The sequence below is a fragment of the Lontra canadensis genome, unplaced genomic scaffold, assembly GCF_010015895.1.
Source record: "Lontra canadensis isolate GAN:19392208 unplaced genomic scaffold, GSC_riverotter_1.0 scaffold45, whole genome shotgun sequence".
NCBI classification, from domain to species: Eukaryota; Metazoa; Chordata; class Mammalia; order Carnivora; family Mustelidae; genus Lontra; species Lontra canadensis.
In genome coordinates this window covers 3331414-3353419 of record NW_022631039.1, presented here as the reverse complement: position 1 = coordinate 3353419, position 22006 = coordinate 3331414, and the positions used below count along the sequence as shown (strand labels likewise).

General features: G+C 52.8%; 1 protein-coding gene across 1 annotated transcript in view; it reads left to right on the top strand.

The window, feature by feature from the left end:
• AUTS2 (activator of transcription and developmental regulator AUTS2) overlaps positions 1 to 22006 on the top strand; it is a 1079185-nt gene that overhangs the window by 189977 nt on the left and 867202 nt on the right. The gene's annotated exons all lie outside the window — the stretch shown is intronic.

The following is a 22006-nucleotide window of genomic DNA, read 5'->3' as shown; positions in this document are numbered from 1 at the left end:
GGCTAGTCACTAAAAACAGCCTTACTCAAAGGGAGGAGAATTAGGCACCCCCCCCCCTCGGAAGAGAAGAATATTAAAGGATTTGTGGACCTATTTTAATCACCATACTAGGCCTGACTCTCTGGGTGTGGTAATTTGCATTTTTAACACATTCTCCCAGATGATTTCTGTGCACACTTAAAATAGAGAATCACTGGGTGTTCAGGTGATATTTGTTGAATGACTCAATCTGGAAGTAAATGAATACTCTAATGGCCTTTCCTGGTTTATTTAAGAAGCCAGAACTGGTTTTCAACATATTTAGTGTTCTCAATATTTAAGGTTTGTGTTTAGGCACCAAACCAGGTGCTAACTAGATAACAGAGCAAATGACGATTTCTGCTGATTTCGCTTTATCTGGATAGGGCCCTTAGCTTTTGTTGCTGCTTTGGCCACGTGAGCCTGACTTAGCCTGTGGAGTCCGAGCAGCTCACAGTTAGGAAGAAATTAAGTATATGGCTGGCAGGGCAAGGCAAAAGGATATCCTGAGGTTTTTGTGTCGAGATCCAGGGTGCATGGGCCAGTGTCTGGCAATCCTGTCTGGCTTGTTGGCTTCTGCAGCTGTAGGCTTGCTTTTAGGAGAGAGGAGGGTATGGAGCCGGGAGTTTGCAAGGAACGGTCAGGTGCTCTGGAGCCCCTCTCGCTTGGATGTCCCTCCTCTTTGAATGTTCAAGGATATTGCTGGGCAGTCAGGCTCCTTGCCCCTTCTCCATCACAGCCACTCTCTTGCCTTCCCATCAGCATCACCTCCTAATTCTCTGACTTCTCGCCTGTGGGGAGACGATGGACGATGGACGTCACAGAGACACCTGGCTCCTCTTCAAATCTATGCACCAACTACCCATCCACTTCCCTCCCACCCCCTGCAGTGAGAGGAGGCAGATCAGTACAGATGCTCAGAATCTGGGTCTCCCATTTCCTCACAAATTCCTCAATTAGCAGAAGCAGAAAATCGGGCGATAAAAACCCCAGAGAGGAAGTAACGCTTCCTCGGTTGGAGGCCTTTTCAGCATGAGAGAGCACTGCACCCAGAACCTGGGATCACACACTGGGACAGCCGTGTGATGGAGCTGACATGCCCCAGTAGGTACAACAGATTGTTCTGCTTGTAACCAATCAATACCGCAATTAACAAATATTTATTGAACACCTAGGAGGCAGCCTGGTTCACGCTGCCCTCATTGGCTATTTCTGAGAGGCATGCAAAGCCTCCTAACCCCTCTCTGTATCTTCCCGCTTGCCCCTGACCCAATTAGGTCCATTCTGTCCATTGAAACTCGAGTGAATTTTCCTAAAATACAGAAACTTGACCAGGTCACTGACCTACTTAAAATGCTCGGGTTGGCGATCAGCATCCAGATAAAGCCCACACCCCCGAGCATGTGTGAGGACGTAAATCCTCGTCCGTCCCCTGCCCGACTCTGCTTCCCCACTGCTGCTCAGACACCCCCGACTCCGTCTGCCCCCAGTGTGCCTCTCTCTGGTGCCATGAAGGAGTGTCTGAGGGCACTGGCCTTATCTTAGCACAGGGCCTGGTCCATCATTAAGATTGAATAACTATTACCGTTGCAGTTACTAACGATGTAGGGAAAGCCCCTGGCACGGAGGAGCTGTTAACCTGAGAGATCTTTCCTCCTCGGGCCCCAGTGTCTTGGTGAGGGCCAGTCACGGGATGCCCTCCGTCGGAGTCCGGTTTGTGGGAGGAGCAGCGCTGGTGAAGACGGAGGAGTTTGGAGAGGCCGGAAGAAGGTGGGGGTTACATTAAACAAGGGTGATGTGTTTGCACGTGGTCCTTGGTCCATCAGGATGTAACTGATAGCATCCTTTCTTGAGGGGAGGGCCGGGAAAAGTGGCAGTGGTGTGGGATTCAGAAGACACGGACAGCCTGACCTTGGGTAAGTCACTGCTTTCTGAGTCTCTCTTAGTTCATTTGTAAAATGGGTTTGTCATTAGAGTTAGCTCAGGTAGCCTTTCCAGAACTTTCTGAGGATGAGACGGCGTACTGTGAAGGCGACAGTATTACACTGTCCTACAAGTCACAGCGTGTTAACGAAACAGCTTTTACAGCAGGATGGTTGTCTTACATGGAACTGGTGCTGACGCGTGCCTACGGCCCCTGGAGATGGAGGGCCCCGCGCAGCAGGGTTGCACCTCCTGGAAGCATGTCTCCTCTCTCCCTCGTGCCTTCCTCATCCCTCATTTAAGAAGAGCTCAGCTTTCTCCGTAGTTCTCTGGCCGGTGTTTTCACTGCACACCACTGTCCCCGCTGCTAGTTACCTTCATAAAGGCGATTCGCAGGACGGCGTGGGAAGAATGCATGGCATGGACTCGCGGGCTGGGGAAGAATGGATGGAAATCTGGAAGAGTTTACAGCTTAACCCCACACTAGTATTCCCACCTGTGATCTGGGGCTCCCGTGGCCCCCGTCTTGCGTCACTGTGAGGTGGAAGATGCACGTAAGGACACCCGGCCTGCTTCTGGCTTGTGAGCCACGTGGAACAGCCCTTTGTTTCCTCATGTGGGCACCTGAAGTGACTCCCCGGTATCCCCTGAAGATCCAGACCCCACGTCTTCCGTTGAGGAGGGGCTGCCACGGACTGGCGCCACGCCTTCCCCTTTCCACTCTTACCTGTACCCCGTTATCTCGACGCTCCCTCTCCCTTACCCTCCAGACTCAGAGCCCTCCAGGTGATTTCTCAGTTACTAGAGCCTTCCCTTTTCCATCCTGTGTGCCTGTGGCCCTCCTGTGCCTGCTGCCTCAATGCCTTTTCCAGGCCCCAGGGACTTGAAGGTCCTTTTCACGTTGCAGCTTTTCCCAGAAACACCCCTCGCTACCAGGGGGGATCAGTCCTTCATTCCTTGTTCTCCCCGTGCCTGTTGTTTTACTTCTATTACAGCTCTTATCACCGTCTGCCTTGTAACACAGTCATTTCCCTGTGCTTTTCCCCTGGATTCAGAGCCCCTGGAGGGCAAAGGCTGTTGTTTTATTTTGGGCTGCATTTTCCCACCCCCACAGTACCCGGTGCAATAGGGGTTTAGTAAATACGGCTTGAATCAATGCATGAATGAAATCGTCTCTCCTGGTCTTGTGGGCAGCGCTGTAATGCAGACCAGGTGAATGGAGAATGTTGGCTTAGTGGATTTAGTTTAGCATAGGAAAGGAGTTTTCCAAGAAGCAGTACTGGCTTTGAAAACAGAAATTGCCTTTAATCTTGTGGAAAACACATGCCAGCCCTCTCCATAATGGTCTCAATTACAGGAGAGCATCGTGTTACTGTAAAAACACAAATAAATAAACCCATGACAATACTGTGTTTGGGAGATAAAACCACATAAAAGCCATCTTTCCCCAACTCTCCGGCATGATAATTAAGGTCCTTCTGAAAGGGGGAAAAAAAAATCCAAACCAAAACACACTAGCAAAGAACAAGTGATATTACACTTAAAAACACTTCTTGTACTTGACGAGGTGGGAGGTACCCGGGTTCCTCCCAGCTTTTGCCAGACCCGATGCTGTACGGATTGCATTGCATGATGAATCTGGTCCTTAGGGTTGCCAAAGATGGTGGGATACCTGGAGACAGAGAGGGTCACCTGGAAGGTGGTGCTGTGAAATTTGTCTACCACGCTTTGGCCCCAGACATTTCATAGTCTTCTAAGTGCTGGTTCTCCATTGGTCCCGGGAAGCCCTCAGTGAGTCTCTGTGGGCTACAGCTTTCACCTGGATTTCGTTTACTGATCCCCATTCCCCATCGGAATGTTTGCTTGTCTCTTTTTAACTCCAGGGTTCTGGATCAGGTTCTTTTAAGGGTTGAGTGGGAGTGATTTTGTCAGCCACGCAGGGCTGAAACCAGACTCAACAGAGCCCAGCTGCTTCTCATCACCTCCATGGCCACCCCACTGGGCTGAGTCTCCGTAGTCTTTGACCTGGAATGCCCCAGGGCCTCCTAACTGATTTCTGCTCCTACCTTTGCCTCCCTGAAGTGTTCTTCAGGCAGCCAGAGGGGCCCTTTAGAGATGTGCTTGAGATCCTCTCCATCCTCCAGCCAGCCTCCCATTTCCCCAAGAATGCAAGTTGGAACTGTCATTACCTGGCCTCCATAGTACTGCATGCCCTGGAACCTTCCATCTCATCTCCTCCTGTCCCCCCCGTTAATCCTCTCCGACCCTTGAGCTTGCTTGCTGGAGAATGCCAAGCATTCTCGGTCCCAGAGCCTTTGCAGTATTGTTCTCTCAGCTCCGAATGCTCTGTGCCCAGAGGTGCGTGTGGTTCACGCCCTCACCTCATTCACCTCTGCTGTGTCCCCTCTGCGGGGAGGTCCTGTCCGCCTGGGTCCGAGGTGCTCAAACAATGCCTGGCATGCGGCTGGCACTTAGGGCATCGTTGTTGGAAGCACGAGTGAGCCTTGGCTGGTGAGTCTAGCAGACCTGGAGGGAGAATGTGGTCTACAGGGACGGTGGCTCTAGAGCCAGATGTCAGGTCAGGCTGGAGTTGTCTGTCCTCCTCCGTCTGGGAGATGTTTTACTTCGGGAAAATCATTTACCTTTCCCTACTAGATACATGAGATTATGCCTACCACATGGGATTATTTTGAAGAATAAGTCAGCTAATGTTTGTGAAGTGCCTGGCATTGTATCAGGTAAACAGATTTGAGGTTCCTAGTTATTAATTCTTAGGCATCCTGCTTTCCACTTGTGCAGGCACGTTATATGGGATAAGGGAAGTGTCTGAAAGTGGTCGACCTTAGTTTGTAATTCTCACATAACCTGGAAGTAGCTGTGAGTATGGTTAAAGCACCAAGCCCTCTGCTTGGCATATGCTAGGCCTCAATAGACGTCCAGGCCTTCTTGCGCTTACCGGTCAGACTCGGATACCACTGAAGCGCAGGGTGTCCGCAGCGGCGGCTCTGCAGGCAGGTGCGGATTTTGGTAAACAGAAAAAGGGAGAATTCTGCTGCTGGGCTGGGGGCGGTTCACCGTCCTGCTTGTGGTTCAACAGGGACTGCATTTATGAAAATGGCAGTTGAGTCCAGGCAAGGCACTCGAGACTGTGGGCTGTGCCAGCACGTGTGGTGTTTGCATTTACATCCTCAGAGTAAGTACAATCTCACCATTATTCCTTGGAGGCTCTCCTTGCCAAGAAAAACCCATTGTAAATTTCTGGTTTAAAGATTCTGCAGTTTTAAGGAGTCGTACGTTTTGTCGCTGTAACATTTTCTTGGCACCACTCATGTTTAAGCCCCACTGGTCTACCTTGTAAATACTCCACAAATGTTGTGAAAAGCTGAACCACGTCACTTACTTTCCTAAGTTCCTTATAGGAAGTGGTAACGCTTCTGCCCCTGCCTACTTGTGGGTTTCTGCTCAGGCATTCTGGAGTGAAAAAGCGGGGGAAAGAAGATACGTCGTCAGCAAAATGCGTTTTGGAGATTGGGTTGGGCTAGGCTGGAGGGGAGACGTGTGTGGCCGGCAGAGCGTCTGCGGGACGTGGACCCGTTGTGTGGAACGCTCCCGCTGGCCCCGTGGCCAGCTCCCAGCCAGGCCACCCGGGTGCAGGCCTCTGGAGCGGAGAGCCCCGCACAGCCTGGAGCCTCTCTAACCCGGTGTGCTGAATAGGACTCGGAAGAATGGGAGCCGTGTCCCCTTTGTCGCCCGCAGCCCTGCTTTCGGCCCGCACAGTGACTGTGCACTTGGGCCTCAGCTGGCGCCTGGGAGACTTTGCAGGAGCTCTGTGTGTGCTCCGTGTGTGCCCGGCGGCCTGGGGGGGGTGGAGCGTGCGCTCCGGGGCTGTCGGGGGGCTGGTGCCTGCCCGGGAGGGGCTCTGCCCTCTTTATGCTGCGGGGTCTGCCAAGAATGTGCCGCCCTTGACAGTGTTGTGGCCAACAGGAAAAGCATTCATGGCATCTTAATGAAAGGCAGCCGCTCCTTTCTTCAGGAATAATAGCCATTCTTTTATGGAGCTAGGTCCCTTTTTAGAGATGGAGAGAGAAGCCAATTATTTTTCAGTTAAAATTTATTTCTTTGAACGCTGATACCTTCAGGTGCAGACTCCCCCACTTTGCCGTGGTGACATTTGCAGCCCATCCTCTGCCGTGGTTTTGAGCTGCATCTTACAGAATAATCCGGTGACGGGCCACGGTGCCACAAGGCCTCAGAGCCCCGTGTAGCCCATCTGCAGAGCGGATCTGCCTTCCTCTGGAGGTGGAGACTGGGTGTTTCCTGAGGCGGAAGAGGTCTGTTTCCCTCTACTCCGCATCTTCACATCGTCCGACGTGACCTCTTTTTACCAAAATGGGGGGCGTTTTCTCCTGTGGGCCTGATAGCGCACCCTTAGGAGGGAGTCTGATGAGGGGGGTGTTGGCAGGGTAGAAGGGTCGCGGTGTTTGAGGGCGGATCTGAGAGTCCTATTGGGGTGGCGCGTCTTTTCCCTGGAGACAAGCGAGATGGAGGCAAGTGGTGTTTCCTGTGTTGGAGGAAACGCTCCGATGTTTCTCGTCTTCTCCAGACTTGTCTGTAGACGACAGTCTTTTTTTTTTTTTTTTTTTTTTAAATACGTAAGTGGGACTTGGCATAGTGACCTCCACGTTTCAGCCGTGCCCATGTTCTGTGTATAAATGGTGACAGACGACGGAGCCCTTCCTGTCTTTCACACCGCGTAGGCGAAGGGACCCTATCAGTGCATGACCTCCTGCGGGCGCAGTCGCTTCTGTTCCGGCTCCGGTGCTGTGGGTCTGAAACCGGCCAGGGGAGGTCGTGCTCTCTGCTGCTGAGTTTCCCAGTGAGAAGACGGGCCAAGCCTTTTGCCTCTGAAATCCAAGAGCCGCGGAGGCTGGACACGATGCCTGGGTTTGGCTATGGACAGGGGCTGGTTTCCGAGCGACGCCGTGACCCGTGGCGGCAGGCTTTCTCCTCGGGAGACAGGCGCGGTGCGTTATTCTGACATCCCCAAGCTGTCTCTCCCAGTGATCATTCCAAGGGAGGACGGAAACACATTCTGGTCATCCGTGCTGTGGCGTGGTGCTGGGTACTTTAACATGTACTACTCCATTTACAGACCATTAAATTCTAGTCGACTTTAAAGATTTTATTTATTTATTTATTTATTTGACAGAGATCACAAGCAGGCAGAGAGGCAGGCGGTGCGGGGAGGGGGAAGCAGGCTCCCCACGGAGCAGAGAGCCCGATGCGGGGCTCGATCCCAGGACCCCGAGATCATGACCTGAGCCGCAGGCAGAGGCTCAACCCACGGAGCCACCCAGGCGCCCGAATTCTAGTCGACCTTAGATGATTCTGTCAGCCACCGGGGGTTCAAGCAGCCCCTCACCTTCTGCTGCCCCCACGCAGACATCCTAGAAGCATATTAGCAGATCACACCAGCTTGGGGGCGGTACTTCCCTGAGTCGTTCACCTCCGTTATCCTGGCTAAGAGCGGGTTTGCTGGGGACCCTGGAACTGAAACTTGAGGGGTGTCTGTCGGGGACCGGAAATGAAGGGCAGCTTTGCACACAGGGCTTGTGCGTGTTGGTGGCTCGGAGACCCGTGTGTGCGACGCTGCCCGCTGGCGTCGCCGTGCGCTTTGGCTCGGTCCCGGCTCGGGTCGGGAGTCACGGGAGCTCATCGTGGGTCTTTAAGCAGGGCTCGCTTTGGGCCCCGCTGACCGATAACCGTAGAGGCTTCCAGTGTACCCCGAGTTTTCCCTAGTGTTTGCCCTTCCCGTCAGAACGACAGGGTGGGTTTCTCGTCCCCATTCACTTTGTAGATAAAGACAACGGGGGCCGGAGAGGCTCTGCATCCGCTCTGGCGTCCCGTCCGAGGAAGGGACAGGGCCCGGACTCGAAGCCGGGACGTCTTCTTCCAGACCCGCTGCCGCTCTGTGCTGCGGTGACTTTCGTGTTCAGAGTGGGTCATCCGCGCGGGAGGTGCCGGGTGGCACCCGCTGTGAAGGCTGACAGCTTCGTGACCTGCGGTGGCCTGGAATCTCGTTCCCTCACGAGCGCGACGACGAGCGTGATCGTGCTGGAACGTACCTCGCCGCGAATGCTTCGTGCGCAGCACGTGCCCCGTGCGTGTCTGCCGTCCTCCACCGTCTTCGTGGTCGTCCTCACCAGCGCCAGCTTCCTCTCATCTGCCACGAGGGGGACGAACTAGCACGGGCTTGGCGACCGAGCGGGCCGGCACGTGTGCGGCGTGCCGGGAGCTGAGGGGCGGTGAGGGTGCTGCGAAGCTTGGAGGAGGCAGTGCGTGGCTTTTCATTGCCAGACCCCAGGCCTCCAGGAGCTCCGCTCCCCGGCGTGTCGTTCCTGTTTCCTCATTGCTCGCGGAAGGCCGCGTGTCAGCTGCCGGGTCTTACGGGCACGTCGTGTGCGTCCCGTGTGGAGGGAGGAGAAACAGATGCCTGTGGCTGAGGGAGCCTCGGGGTCGTGTGGGGCCATCGGACCTGTATTAGCAACTGGAGGGCTTTGCAGGACAAAGTCGCTTCGGCGGGCCGTGCTCCCTGTGAGGGCCGGCGGGAGTCGGATGCGCGTGCGATCCTGGAGGCTGACGAGCGCGGCGGACTGTGAGGCGGAAGCGGGCCTGGAGTCGGACCTGACAGAACTCAGAGTTTGCATTAGGAGCTGCAGAAGGGCAGAGAGCCCGGCAGGGGAGGGGCTGTGAGGCAGATTTCGGCCGGGCGGCTGGAGGGGGAGCCCTGCCTGGGGAGGTGCGTGGTCCGGGACGCATGGGCCCCTCTATTCCTAGCAGGAGATCCTGCCTCTGGACCCCAGAAGGGCACACACGGCCCACTCTCACCCGCAGCGCAGCCTGTGATAACATCTTTGTGTTCGTCGTGACGTTTCTGGTCATTCGGCTGGAGACAAAAACCTAGAGAGACCTACAGCGTGGCCACTGCGTCCGAGTGGGCCTGTGAGCAGCAGCCTAGCCACAGCCCCTTTGTTGGTGAGCTGTTGGCCTGCATTTAAATGCCATTTCCATACGGAGCTGTCAGAGCTGAGCTGGCCCGTGATTATTCCCTGATGTCTGTTGAGAGACCAAAAAAAAAAAAAGAAAGGGAAGAATGGAAAACGCTGGCTAATGAGGAGCTGGGTTCCCTTTCTCGCCGACGACAGCTTCCTTTCTGATCTGATGGTCCGTCAGAAGCCAAGGTGGTGTGCGGCTGCGGGGTTACGTCCCCGCCGAAGCCGTCTTTCCCTCCGAGCCGTAATTGACGGGGAGACCTGTCACTTGTTATGCTGATGCTGTGTGGATTTTTGTGCCACTGCCAGCCAAGAGAGTTCTAGGACAGCATCTGATGGGGCGCAGGTTGTGGCCAAAGCGATAATAAACAGAGCGCTGGCGAGGGTGGGTTTTTTGATTGACCCGAGATTGTATATTATTAAACCCAGTCTGCATGTACATGTCAGTTCGTGAAGAACCAGACGCGCAATCCAGCGCAGGGCCGTGGCGGTTGGGGTTTATTAAATGTGCTCTATATCACCGTTAATGCTGAGGAGCAGGGAGGAATATCTGTGATCTTTTAATCTATGCAGTAATGGTTTGCAGGGAGATTACCAGACACGTTGGGCTGTTGTTGGCCTGTAATTGTATTCAGAACTCTTCGAAGCATTGATTTCTTTCTGGCATACTGATTTGGCTCCACAGTCTCATAAAGCTCTTTTATAGTCCTCTTTGCTGTGGATTTTCCAAAAATAATTGGAGAATAATAATAATGTAGCTGGCGATAAAGAAGAGAGAAAGCTTGAAAGCGAATTTCAGCCAAGTGCATAGCCATAAACATCCTCCGTGCTCATAAACACCTGGGTCTGTGACCTTTGTGTTTATAAGATATTTATTGCCTCATGGGCTCTCTGCTTTGGGGGTTATCACTTCAGTGCCTTGTAAAATTTGATTGTCTAGTGAGTAGATTCTGAGTTTTTGCTGAGTAGGGAAAAGGTGTCCCTCCCCTGAGTTTTCCCTGGGAACTATGGCTCTGCCCAGAGGAGCAGGTCCGCCCCATTGCAGAAGGGAGAGCTGGATGGTGCTGGAGTTCCAGTGTGGAGACAGACAGTGGGACCCACCAGGAGCGCCCTTTGTCCTTAATTAAGTAGCTGGTCATGGAAATGACTTCTGAATGGAAGCCGGGGGGCGGGGGCAGCACATCAAGGAAACCCCAGTCGTGAGGATGGTTTTCCTTTTAAGTAGAAATGAGATTTTTGATCTAAATCAAGGAACCTCTCTTGGCATTGTTCCCACCTTCTCACCGTTCTTCCCGTTCCCGAAACAGGCCTGAGGAAACGGGCCAGAGAAAGGGTCTCCAAGTTCACTTCCACTGGCTGTAACAAGAAGGCTTGATTCATGCTGCAGAGCACACAGACACCTGCCTCCCATCTTCTGTGGTTCTTGAAACATTTCTGCAGGGAATTCTAGGCACCCTGTCAGCCTTTATCTCCCCTGATGCTGTTGCTCAATTATTCCTAAAGGAAACGCTCAGATCCCTGCCACCTGACAGGTACGCTGGGCTGCCTTTGTGAGCTTCTGGCGGTCCCGCTCTGTGCTGTGCAACGGCGGGTAGTGGGCATAGGGGGTGCACAGAGTTACCAAGAAACAGGCGTCCTCGGAGAGCTCTGCTCTAACTGGCGAGCTTTATTACTGCTGAGGTCTGAGCCATCTCGAGGTGTATAGGGCCCGCATTGATCCAAGGAGACCGTTCTACCCGAGGTGCGGCTTCTTGTCCCAGAAGGTTAATCACTGCCGCGTGTCGCGGAGTGTCCAGAGCGTGCTTTCCTGTGCCCGGCTCCGGTCAGGCGGTGCTGCCCGGGAGTCACGTGAGCGCAGGACTGGCCCCGAGGCTTGTGCAGTGGCTCGCAGCGGGCCTTGCGGTGGGCGTAGAGGAGAAAGCCCCGCACCGTGGCGCGCGGGAATGAGATGCCGGGGCAGTCGCGGTCGGGGGAGATGGCGATCAGACCGTCGTCCTCCGCGCAGAGCTTTGTGAAATGCGACGGAAGAAGTGCGAGTTCCAGACCCCCAGGGGCACTGCATCCCGCACTCACGAACCCCAGCCAAGAAGAATAGATGGAAAGTCACGTACAGACTCAGGCCGTTGCGCGGAGAAGAACGGTGTTCCTGTGAGTTGAAGTCTAGTGTGCGCTGTCTCCTGAGTCCCCTCTGCGGGGTGCGTTAATTGGGGCTGGCGATCGTGCGCCTGGAGGGGCTCTGTGCAGTGAGGGGCGCACGAGGAGGATTTTACTTGCCTGAGGCCACGGCTTTCCACGCGGGAGGCTGTGGTGCTCAGGAGAAGGAGGGACGACGGTGTGTGGGGAAGGGTGAGCTCCCTTCGCAGGAGCAGTGCCCCGTGTCCGCAGAGTGTGTGTCCGGAGGTGGGATCTGGGATCTCACTCGGGGGTGGGGGCGGATCCAGAGGCGTGGGGATGTGAGGAAATACAAAATTAAGTCTTCTAAGTTTTTGTTTTTCTTATTTAAAGGCAGAAAAAGAGCCCCTGGAATTTACCAGAGGAAGTAGCCCGATGAGCGTCCTGTCTCATGAGCTCGTGAGTCTAGCGAGGGGGGCATCGTGACTGGAGGGAGGGAGGGAGGCGAGGAGGCTGTTCTCAGTGTAGGGATGAGCGACGACGGGACTTTGAACTGGTGCGGTCCTGGAAAAGCCGTGTGAGCGGCAGTAGGAGTCGTGGTGATTGCGGGTGGAAGGGAAGAAACAGGGGCCAGCCGTCGTGCTGGTGTCGCCCACAGCCCCCGCCGCTGGTAGAGCTTAGCCATCACCATTTTCATGATACGGAGACTGATTTTTGTAGCTGGTCCAAAGGCTGTGAGGCTAGAAGTGGCACATTCAAGATTGGACTCACAGTTGTCTGCCCGAACAGCCTGTGCCCTTTCTGCTGTGGATGCAGACCTTCGACGGAGAGAAAGATGCTGTGTGTTTAGAAGTGGGCAGCTGCTGGTCTCGGCAGAGGTCTTGGCGGGTGGGAGGCTGTTAAGCAAAAGGGAAGCCACAGCACAGAACACAAAAGTTCCTTTGGTGAAACCGTAGGACAGAGCTTCAGCACAGGCACCCAGAGCCTCGCTGCACGCCGAGGGGGACACAGGGCCGCACTCTTCGGTTGACCAGTGACCCGGAGACACACCGACGATGGGGTCTGTGCCCCACGGCGTGCGTGGGCAGCTCCGTGAATCCGGCCCCACGACAGCACACGCGTCCCCTCCTCCTGGTTGCAGCTTTACCTTGACAAGGTCCTGTTGATGACTCGGGCTCACCTCCTGCAGGGGTCCCCCCACATTCCGCAAAGGACAAAACTGAGTCTAAAACGAAATCCTAGCGAGATGGGGAGAGGAGACACCAGAGCTAAACCGGGACTTCGAGTTCTTCCGTCTAAGCTTTTTTTCTTTTTCTTTTTTTGAGTTTTAAGTGGGCTCTGTGCCCAGCGTGGAGCCGGACACCGAGTCTAAACTCAGAGCCCTGAGATCAAGACCTGATCCAAGGTCAAGAGTCTGTGGCTTAACCCACGGAGCCACCCGGGCGCCCCTGAGCTGTTTGTTTGTTATCTCTCTCTGCCTGCAAGCATAGTGGTCCTTAGCCGTGTTAGGAGATAAGCAGAACCACAGCCTGTATCTGCACACCTGCGCCTCCGTTGCGGCAACTCCCCTCTCCCCCGTCTTTCCTCACACACACCTGCTCAGGTGCGACGTGCGGCTCCATCCGCCTCCTCCCCGCTGCTGAGTAGAAGCGGCGGAGACGCAGTGCTGGTGTCAGGCGACACCTGGCAGTGACACCGGGCTGGGTAGCGGCTGGCTTGCTGCGGGGTTGCGCTGCGTGCCTCGTTGGGTCTGGCGTCCAGTCCGCGTGGACTCTCGGGGAGGCGTGGGGCGTTTGCTCAGGTGGGGAGCGCGCGTGCTGAGCTGCGTGTCCGCGGCCGTGAGGAAGAGAGGCCTCGACACGCGTCCAGCAGCCGCTCACGCCCGCAGCACCGTCTCAGCACACGCGCAGTGCTCCGGCCGCTGCTGCCCATCTCCCTCCTGGGCTGCGTTCTTAGCTGGGGGCTGCGTTTTGTTTTCTTCTTTGTTAAAGATTTTATTTATTTATTTGACACACGAGAGTGAGAGAGGGAACACAAGCGGGGGGAGTGGCAGAGGGAGAAACAGGCCCCCGCCGCACAGGGAGCCTGATGCGGGGCTCGATCGCAGGACCCCGGGACCGTGACCTGAGCCAAAGGCGGACGCTGAACGACGGAGCCACCCAGGCGCCCCGACTGCGGTTTCCGTTAGGGGCAGTTCACACGTCCGTCTGACCTTGCCGGGCCAGGCCGAGGATCCGCAGGGGTCACTCACATGGGGGCCGCTTCAGTCATGCTCCGCTCACGCCACAGGGGACCCCGACACTGACATTCACATACACGTCAAAGGAAGCACCGGGTAAGTCCCGGGGAGGTTCCTGATTGCTACGTGGAGGAGAGGGCGGGGGGTCCCAGTGTCCCAGAACACAGACGAGCGTTCCAGGTGAACAGTGACACGTGGGTGTGAAGGCTCCTGGCGTGATGCTGTTAGGTTCCTTCAGAGGAACTGAAAATGCTGAATTCTGAAGAGACCGCCTGACCGGAGGTCATGCGATCCTGACCAAGACCTTTCTTCTCTGTGCCTCAGTCCTTCATCTGTGAAATGGGGCCGAGACTCCGCACCTCACAGAGCTGCTGGGAGCGTAGCTTCCTCACCGAGTGTACGCAGTAAACCACTAGTTAACGACTATGACGTTTAGTTGTGTCGTAGGCGTCATCCTGCCGTTTGTGGGAGTTGGTACTTTGGGTCCGTGGCGCGGCTGAGTGGAAACTCCATTGGAACAGAAGGAAACGGGCGCTGCGTTTCTTTCTGCCGGTCTTAGGCTGCGCCGTCTGCTGTGTCCGTCGGCTCCCTGTTGCCTCAGTTCCGGGACCCGGCCTCGCGCGCCGGCTGCTGGAGCACCTCCGTTTTCTCGGACATTTTCACCTCCCTTCATCTTGCGGAGCCGCGGAGAGCGAGCAGTCCGCCACGGACGTGAACGTTCAGCGTTTCCGGTGGCCGCAGTTCTCACTGTGGCCCGACTCCTGTGACCTTAGGGTCGTTCCTGGTGAAATTGAGCTTTGGCCCTTCCCGTGTGTGTGTCTTTTTCGTCCTCTGCTTTGGGGGACGGCAGAAGGCTGCATCTGTCCTGGGGCTTGTGACGTGGTACTTCCCGTGAGTCTAGAAAACCAGCGTCAGGGAGGTGGGACCTTAAGCGGAAGACACGTTGCTACGTTCCGGTGCCTCCTTTCCCTGCTGGTTTCGTACGGCTGGGGACGTAATTCAGGAACCATGTTTACTGATGCTGCGTGTTTCCTGGGCTACTGGAAGTGCCTCTTTTTACCCAGTGGCTACAGCTTCCTTTAAGCTTCAGTTTTCTCTGCGTAATATTCCTTTCTGTGACATACATGCACGAGGCGGCTTTTCCTGCAACAGTTTCAGATCTCCTGCGTTAAATGGGTCCCTGCCGTTGCTGATAGAAACCTCTCTGAGACGGAAGTGCCTAAGACCGTGGTTCTCAACCCCCGAGTCCATGAGACTCACTTAGGGAGCTTGGAAAGAATCCCAGTGCCTGGGCCACTATTCCAGAAATGACCTAGTTGCTCTGGTGTGCTGCCCCGACGCTGGTGTCTGAACAGCATTCCTCAGGGGACCCTAGTGTCTAACCATATTGAGAACCACCTATCTGGAAGGATTTTTGATGAAAGATCCAGTGGATTAAGAGCAGTTCTCGATTTTCTCAGCAGTAGTCCCATCGCCTTCCATGGCGAGCTCGTTTTGACGACGAGGGGTGCAGCTGTGCAGGGAGCTGTGTCTTCTCTGTGTCCCAGTCCTCTGCAGCCCACCTAGTGCCAGGCATATACTAGACGCTCCGTACCACCCCTCCCCCTGCATGTGTTTTGGACGGAGCCCAAATTTACCAGCCGGACACTTTTGCTCTGTCCCTGAGCCGTTTCCCTTCTGTGGTTCATGAGGGAGCAGGTCCACAAGCAGATACTTTTATTGTCCCAGGAGGAGAAAAACAGCTAGTTTTGAAATGCTTGGATGATAAAACTGATCTTTGGTCAAGACAGCGGAGGCCTGCTGTGTGTCCGAAACTCCGTCAGCTCGAGGGCCGAAACAGGTCGTGCCGTCCGTCCCCTGGCTGAGGGCCCAGTTCTTCCTAGCGTGGTGGGTTCTGCACAGCAGTGCGGATGGGTTCTCGGCTGCGGGGAGCCAGGGTGGCTGCTGCTGCTGCTGCTGCTCCTCCTCCTCCTTCCCTCTCTCCTGTTCGGATGCCCCAGATTGCCTCACCCCTGCAGCTGTGCTTACTCACAAAGCGAGAATTCTGTCCACACTGCAGAGCATGGCTTGGGCATTGGGTCAGTTGTTCTCTTTTGGTTTTGGGGATGGAGCGATGTCAGGTCTGTGTTAAGTAAGCGACGCCTTAGTAGTCAGACGGAGCTTTTATATCCTCGAGAGTTCATTTTCCGTCCGGAGGTGGTTTTAGTCCCTCGCAAGGCTGGCGATGAGCAGGGCAGGTCCTTAGTACTTAAGACTCGTGTTGAGTGACCTGACCTGGCGTAGGGGATCGAGCTGGGCCTCGGAGTGTGAATTCCCTCGGTGCGCGGAGCTTCGGGTCGTGCTGTTGCTTGGTAAGAACACCCTGTAAACGTGACTCCTGGCACTTCAAGGTTCTGTGTGTCCCCGCTGCTGTGGTTTGAATCCTTTGTGTGCATTCGTGTGTGCTCGCCCGTGCGCCTGTGTGTGTGGGCATCTCCATTAATATTAAGCTTCTTGCCATTGGCCGCCGCTGAATGCAGTTCATAGCTGGAAACGTACGTGGCACGTAGTCAAGACGGCGTCCTCTTTTGTTAACCGTTGGGAGTCCTGTCCTGCCAAGGAGCTCCGTTCACTTTAGTCTGCGTACCGGTGACTGTTCGTGGCTAGTGTTCTATTTCTAGGTAAAGTATTTTTCTCAGCCTCTATTGTTTGCTTAGAATGATCGTGCGGAAAGCTTAATAGATTCGGTTTCAGAAGATGAGATTTTTGCGGGGTGGTTCGCAGGTGGTTTTCATTTATGCAGCAAGTTACGGAGGGCCAGGGCCTCCTGTGTGTCAGGTGCCGGCTCCCTCTACTTCCCTCCTAAGGAAATCTGGAATAAAAACGACACTGCACGTGGGTTAAGGGAGAAGGAGTCTTTCCCCTTTTGGCTGGGTTCTTTTTTAAACCAGTTTGGCTATTGAGGTTTGTCCATTTCCTGATTGTGGGGAGAAAGCGTTTCCCCAACTCGCCCGGGGTGGGAAGTGCTTTCCTTGCTCCCCAGAAGCATCTCACAGAGAAGTGCCCGTGGCTGCTGGAAGTTCGCGGAAAGCCGCACATGGAGCTGCCTGCGCTGTGTGCCGCCTCCGTCCGCTCTGCTCTCTCCTCTCTTCCCTCCGCCCCCTCCCAGCCAATGCAGAGTCTTCTCTGTGCTTCTTGGTTCCTGTATGCTGGGGAGATGGTTGGTTCTACCTGAATGTCAGGAAAGCAGCCCGCGTTGAAGACCTCAAAGGCAGAAAAGTGGTTTTTGTCCTCAAGAGCTGCTTCCCCTGTGCGTTGGTGCAGCCCCTCGGTTGGTTGCCGTTTGGGAAGAAGGGACACTGTGGAGGTGGGTCGTAGCCACTAAGGAGGGGAGAAGCCATGAAGGAGGAAAGGAAGAAGCCTTGTCTCCTGAAGATGGTTGCGGTAGATGCTTCAAAAGACGTCTGAAGCGTAGAGTTCATGGTAGAACGTGACACGACGTCCTTCTTCAGATGTGCAGGCTGGAGAGGAGGAAAGAAGAGCCTCCTTCCGTTTTTTTGGTTTGTTTGTTTGTTTTTTTAAAGATTTTATTTATTTTTTTGACAGAGATCACAAGTAGGCAGAGAGGCAGGCAGAGAGAGGAGGAAGCAGGCTCCCCGCTGAGCAGAGAGCCCGATGCGGGGCTCGATCCCAGGACCCTGAGATCATGACCTGAGCCAAAGGCAGGGGCTTAACCTACTGAGCCACCCAGGCGCCCCCCCTTCTGTTTTAAGGGGTGTCAGCGTCTGACCTGTCCCCTTGGTGAAGATAAACAAAGCTTATCTTTTTGATCGACATCAGAGGGGGCTTTTAAAGTCCCAGGAGGCGGAGAGAAGGGGTGCTCTGTCAGTGACTTGTCTTGCTTGAGCTCAGTCATTGGCAGCCTTGGTGGAACATCTCTGAGATGTGCCCTCCAAGCGTGTGTGGCACCATGGCCACTGCGTATGCTTGCTGTCACCGAGGAGCCCCATGGCATGGCTTCCTTCCTCTTCTATTTTTCTGTCTTGTCTTGTCTCTTTTGCGGACAGGGACATTCTGTCATAATTCTCCTGTAGACACCTCCGTGCCGCAAATCTGTCCCACAGAACAGGTTGTGAATAATAAGGCTTCCGTGAGGACTTGCTCGGTGGCCTGGGAAACCGGATTCATGTCGTCTCTCTGGAGGCAATACCGACGCACCTGTCAGTTCACCCCTCGTCCTTGCTGCCAGAGTCGCAGCCTCATTAGGTGTTCATTTTCCACGCGGGCTTGAGTTCAGGGGTGCCTCTTGAGTAGTCTAAGGCGATCATGATAATTCCACTCCTCGTACCAGTTAAAGGTCTAGACCTGGCCAGTTCAGCATTAGGAAATCTTGTATGGATGCTTCTGGAAAAAGCGTTTTCTTGCGTTTGAAGAGAGAGGAGTCTAACTTTCATCGCTGGTGGTTGTCTGTCCGTGGTGCCTTGCAGAGGGCAGCAGCCATCTCTGCAGCATAAGCTGCCCTCAGAGGACAGACGGACATGTAAGGGACAGCACAGCCCAGAAAACCCTAGAAAGATAGGATCTTTGATGATGCTGTTGAACTCCTGAATTAACCAGCCTTCTACGTCAGGAGTTGTTACGTGTGTGGAAAACCAGTGCTGATTCAAGCTATTTTGGTTGAGTTTCTTGTTTTCCTACAGATCAGGGTATTTTAACTGATGCGCATACCCGTCCACATAGGGCAGCTTGAGATAGAAGATGTTGAGGTGTGTCCATATGTGTGTTATACCCGTGACTGGCATCAACATTGTCAGATCACAGCCTTGCATACCATTCTGTCTTCCAGTACTTGGCTCCTGCGTCACGTTTCGTGGCACTTACTTTCTGTCGCAAGGAAACAGGATGAAAAGCAGCCGTTTAAAACATTGTTTGGGAGCCTTCCAGCATTCTTTCTGTACAACGGCTGACATGATGAATAACCTTAAAAGTTAGTGTGAAGCAAAAATTTCCTGATAAACCCATGATTCTTATTGTTGAAACATGACAAGTAAAATAACCCTATATATTTTCCCTTTGTCTTACTTTGCTAAGAAGCTCCAGTCCCGCTTTGATGCTGAATGGCCCTCCCTGTAAAATTCCAAGTGTATCTTTCTTCTAATTTCTGCTATTTGGTTTTATTTACTTTAGTTATTTTGATAAGCCAGCAATCCGTATCACCTCCTTATTGGAAGTAGCTAACCACCTTTGGTTTCACTGTTACTGCGATTGTATTTCTGATTTGTTTAAAAGCGTGTCCCGAATGCTTTGTAGTGGGCTGCATGTGTCTGGTTACTCATGCATCCACTCACTGCGCATTAACTGAACTCTTACTAGATGCTGGCCAGGCACTTGAATATTTTTTCTTTGGGTGTAAGGCAAATAACAGAGCCCTAAGTTAGGGGAAAGTCATTTTTCATTGCTGGGCCTGAGGAGGGTTTTGAAGTGGACTTAAAAGTATTGATTTGAGGGGCGCCTGGGTGGCTCAGTGGGTTAAAGCCTCTGCCTTCGGCTTGGGTCATGATTCCAGGGTCCTGGGATCGAGCCCCGCGTCGGGCTCTCTGCTCCGCGGGGAGCCTGCTTCCTCCTCTCTCTCTCTCTCTGCCTACTTGTGATCTCTGTCTGTCAAAATAAATAAATAAAATCTTAAAAAAAAAAAAGTATTGATTTGAGGAATGCTGGTGATTTTCATCTCCTTTTCCCATCTCTGAGCTAAGGATCATCCCTCTCAGTGATCAAGAGTCAGAAAACCTGTATTAATAGTGAAAGGACAGGAAAGGAAGACTTTGCTAGACATCACAGTACTATAATCAGAATTCAACAAGGAAATTCTGGGGCCGAGTAAATAGTTTATTTATATACTGTGATTCTCATCTCACTTCCCTTAACCAAGTAAAGAAAAAAAAGCAGATTGGAATCCATCTTACTCATTCTTTTGCAATTTTGCTGCTTTGGAATTTTTTTTCCTCCTTTTCTTCCCCTCTCTTCTAAGGAAGGTAAAAACATCTCTGAGCAGTGCAATTACAGTCTGGGAACAAGTTTGTTCTGTGAGTTTTATGCCCTGGTAGAGGCTTGGGACATTGTCTTTGGAAATGAGATGCTGAACCCCAGGGGTATGTCCTCCTGAGGATTCCAGAATCTGAACAAGGATAAACCAGTTGGAAAAGGTTCTCAATTGGCTTCGTGTAGCTGCCAGTCATGGCCAAGTCTGGCATAGATAATCTGGACTTTATAGGGGGCCAGAGAGTCCTTTGTGTGTCACTCTAAGGCTCGCGCAAAGACATGGCTTACCTTTCCATAAGCCAGGACCCTGCTGACCTGTCGGAATATGGGGTTTTCCTCCTTCCTTTCTTTGTTTCTTCTTTCTCCCTTCCCCTTCCTCCCTTCTTCCCTTTCTCCTGTGACAGTCTTGGGCATCAGCGGAGTCCCAGGTGGCTCACCTTTAAAGAGAACCCGCCTTAAGGGGCAGGGAGAAAATTGAATCTTCCACATTGATCATGATAAATTTTAGGAGGCTTCCAGTTGTACCCGAAATCTTCTCTCTGAAAGTGTTGAGAGCACGAGGTATAGAATATGAAAGTAAAAATCCTCACATCCCTTTACTCCATAATTGAAAGGTGCTTGACTTTGACCCTTGACATGATTTAAATGGTGATAGATTTAAGTGATGCTTTGTTCCTGACTTAATTTTCAGGATTTTAGTTCCTTTGCTAAGTTGGTTCAGCAGCCTGAAGCAGCAGTAGTATTTCGTGTGATATTTTCAAAAGATTGTTTGAGTCCATGGTAATCCCTAAGGTAGCTATTGTGCTAAAATTCTTAGAAGAGCCTCTGGGTGCCTGAAATCTGTGTCTTCCTCCCCTCCCCCCTCCAGAGGAAGTCATGTGCTGAGGTTGTGAGATCTGGAACTGGATTTAACTCCCATCGCATTTTAAATCTTTCTTTTGTTTCTTCCCTTATTAATAGCAACACTGTTTTCTTCCTCTGGTCATCCCCTGGAAAGTATAGGTGACAGTAAGCATCAGTTGAATGGTGGTTTTGAATATGGGCACGGTGAGTGTATTATACTGCACAGTAATTATATTAAAAAAAAATTCCTCCCACCAAAAGTTATATCCAGACTCAAACAGAATCATCTGGGAGTTTAAAAGAAAAAGTCCTGCTTGGGTCCCAGCCTAGACTGATAGAATAGGACTCTCTGGGAATCAGTACGTATGTAGTTTCAAAAGTTTCGCAAGGGGTGCTACATGGCAGCCAGGCTGAGAACCGTTGCTCTAGGCCCATGGGTGGTGAGCGGAGAGGTCCGGCGAGTCCTTTATACTCGCTTTTTCAGCTGTTTGACCTCTTCTCCTCGTTAAACAGATACCGTGTCACTGTGCCCTGTTAAGACGCCTCCTTCACCCTCCTTTTCCAGCAGGCTGGCCTCGTCATACTGTGGTTCCCTTTCATGGGACTTAGGATGGTCCCATAGACCCATCGCTCACGTGTATACCAGGAAAGGCCTTTATTCTCAGGGTTCAAATTGTTTTACAACGAGGTGGTTTAGTTTGGGGAATGGTCAGTTAGCTTTCTGTACCCCCGTTTGGGCTTCTCTTTTAGGTGGGGTTCCCTAGTTCTCCTTCTTCGCTGGAATAAAGGAAGAGTCAGGGTTGTTTCCAGAGCTCTTTGAGCCAGCGCTTCATGCTGGCGGGAGGCTTAGGAGAGATCCAGCCTCCCTCCCTCGTTGCCAGCAGAATGAGACTTGTTGAATCACTTGATCCCGGCTCTGTGAAATAATACACAGGAGGAATTTCTCCTTTATGACTTTAATCTGATAAACTCTCCTTGCCGTGGCGCGTGAGATTCTGTGTTCCTCTGCTCCCACCGGCGTAATCCCAGCCTTACGCATAGCAGCTAGCGTGCAACGCCTGAGACTCAACCCAGCCTTGATGCGGACTTCAAACAGGGTCTGCTGTAGAACGCTCTGTGGTAAGGCTGCGCGCTTAACGTTACTGCTGCTGGGCTCCTAAAAGGAGCCAGGAAGCCGCATATCCAGAGAATCCCGTAAAATTTCCTACTGAGCTTGGGCTGGAAGCAACCAGTGATGATAACCAAATAGAGCAAATCCAGTTTAACTCTTGTTCTTCTTGTATCCTTTTTTTCCTGTTCTCATTATATATCATATTCCCAGTTTTTCTTTGTCCTCCCTTATTTTTTCTGTTCATACCTTTCCTCTGTTTTCCTCTCTGCTCCATCTGTCTTTTCCTGGCCTCTTTGTTTTTCTTCAACTCCATGTTCTCTCACTTCTCACTGTTGGAGAGCCAGGAATCTTGTGTGTAATTTGAGAATTAGCCAATCTTTGGGGTTTTTATCTAAAGTGAACCTTGGATGGTTTCCTTTAAGTTCATTTTCCATCTAATTTCTAGAACCAGTTGGCTCGAGAGGAAGCCACAAAGAGCACCTGTGGCTTAGAACTCATCCAGGGTGGTTAGGAACAAGGAAAAGAGAATTAAAATAAATCCTTTTTTTGGGGCGCCTGGGTGGCTCAGTGGGTTAAAGCCTCTGCTTTCGGCTCGGGTCATGATCCCAGGGTCCTGGGATCGAGCCCCACGTCGGGCTCTCTTCTCAGCGGGGAGCTTGCTTCCTCCTCTCTCTCTGCCTGCCTCTCTGC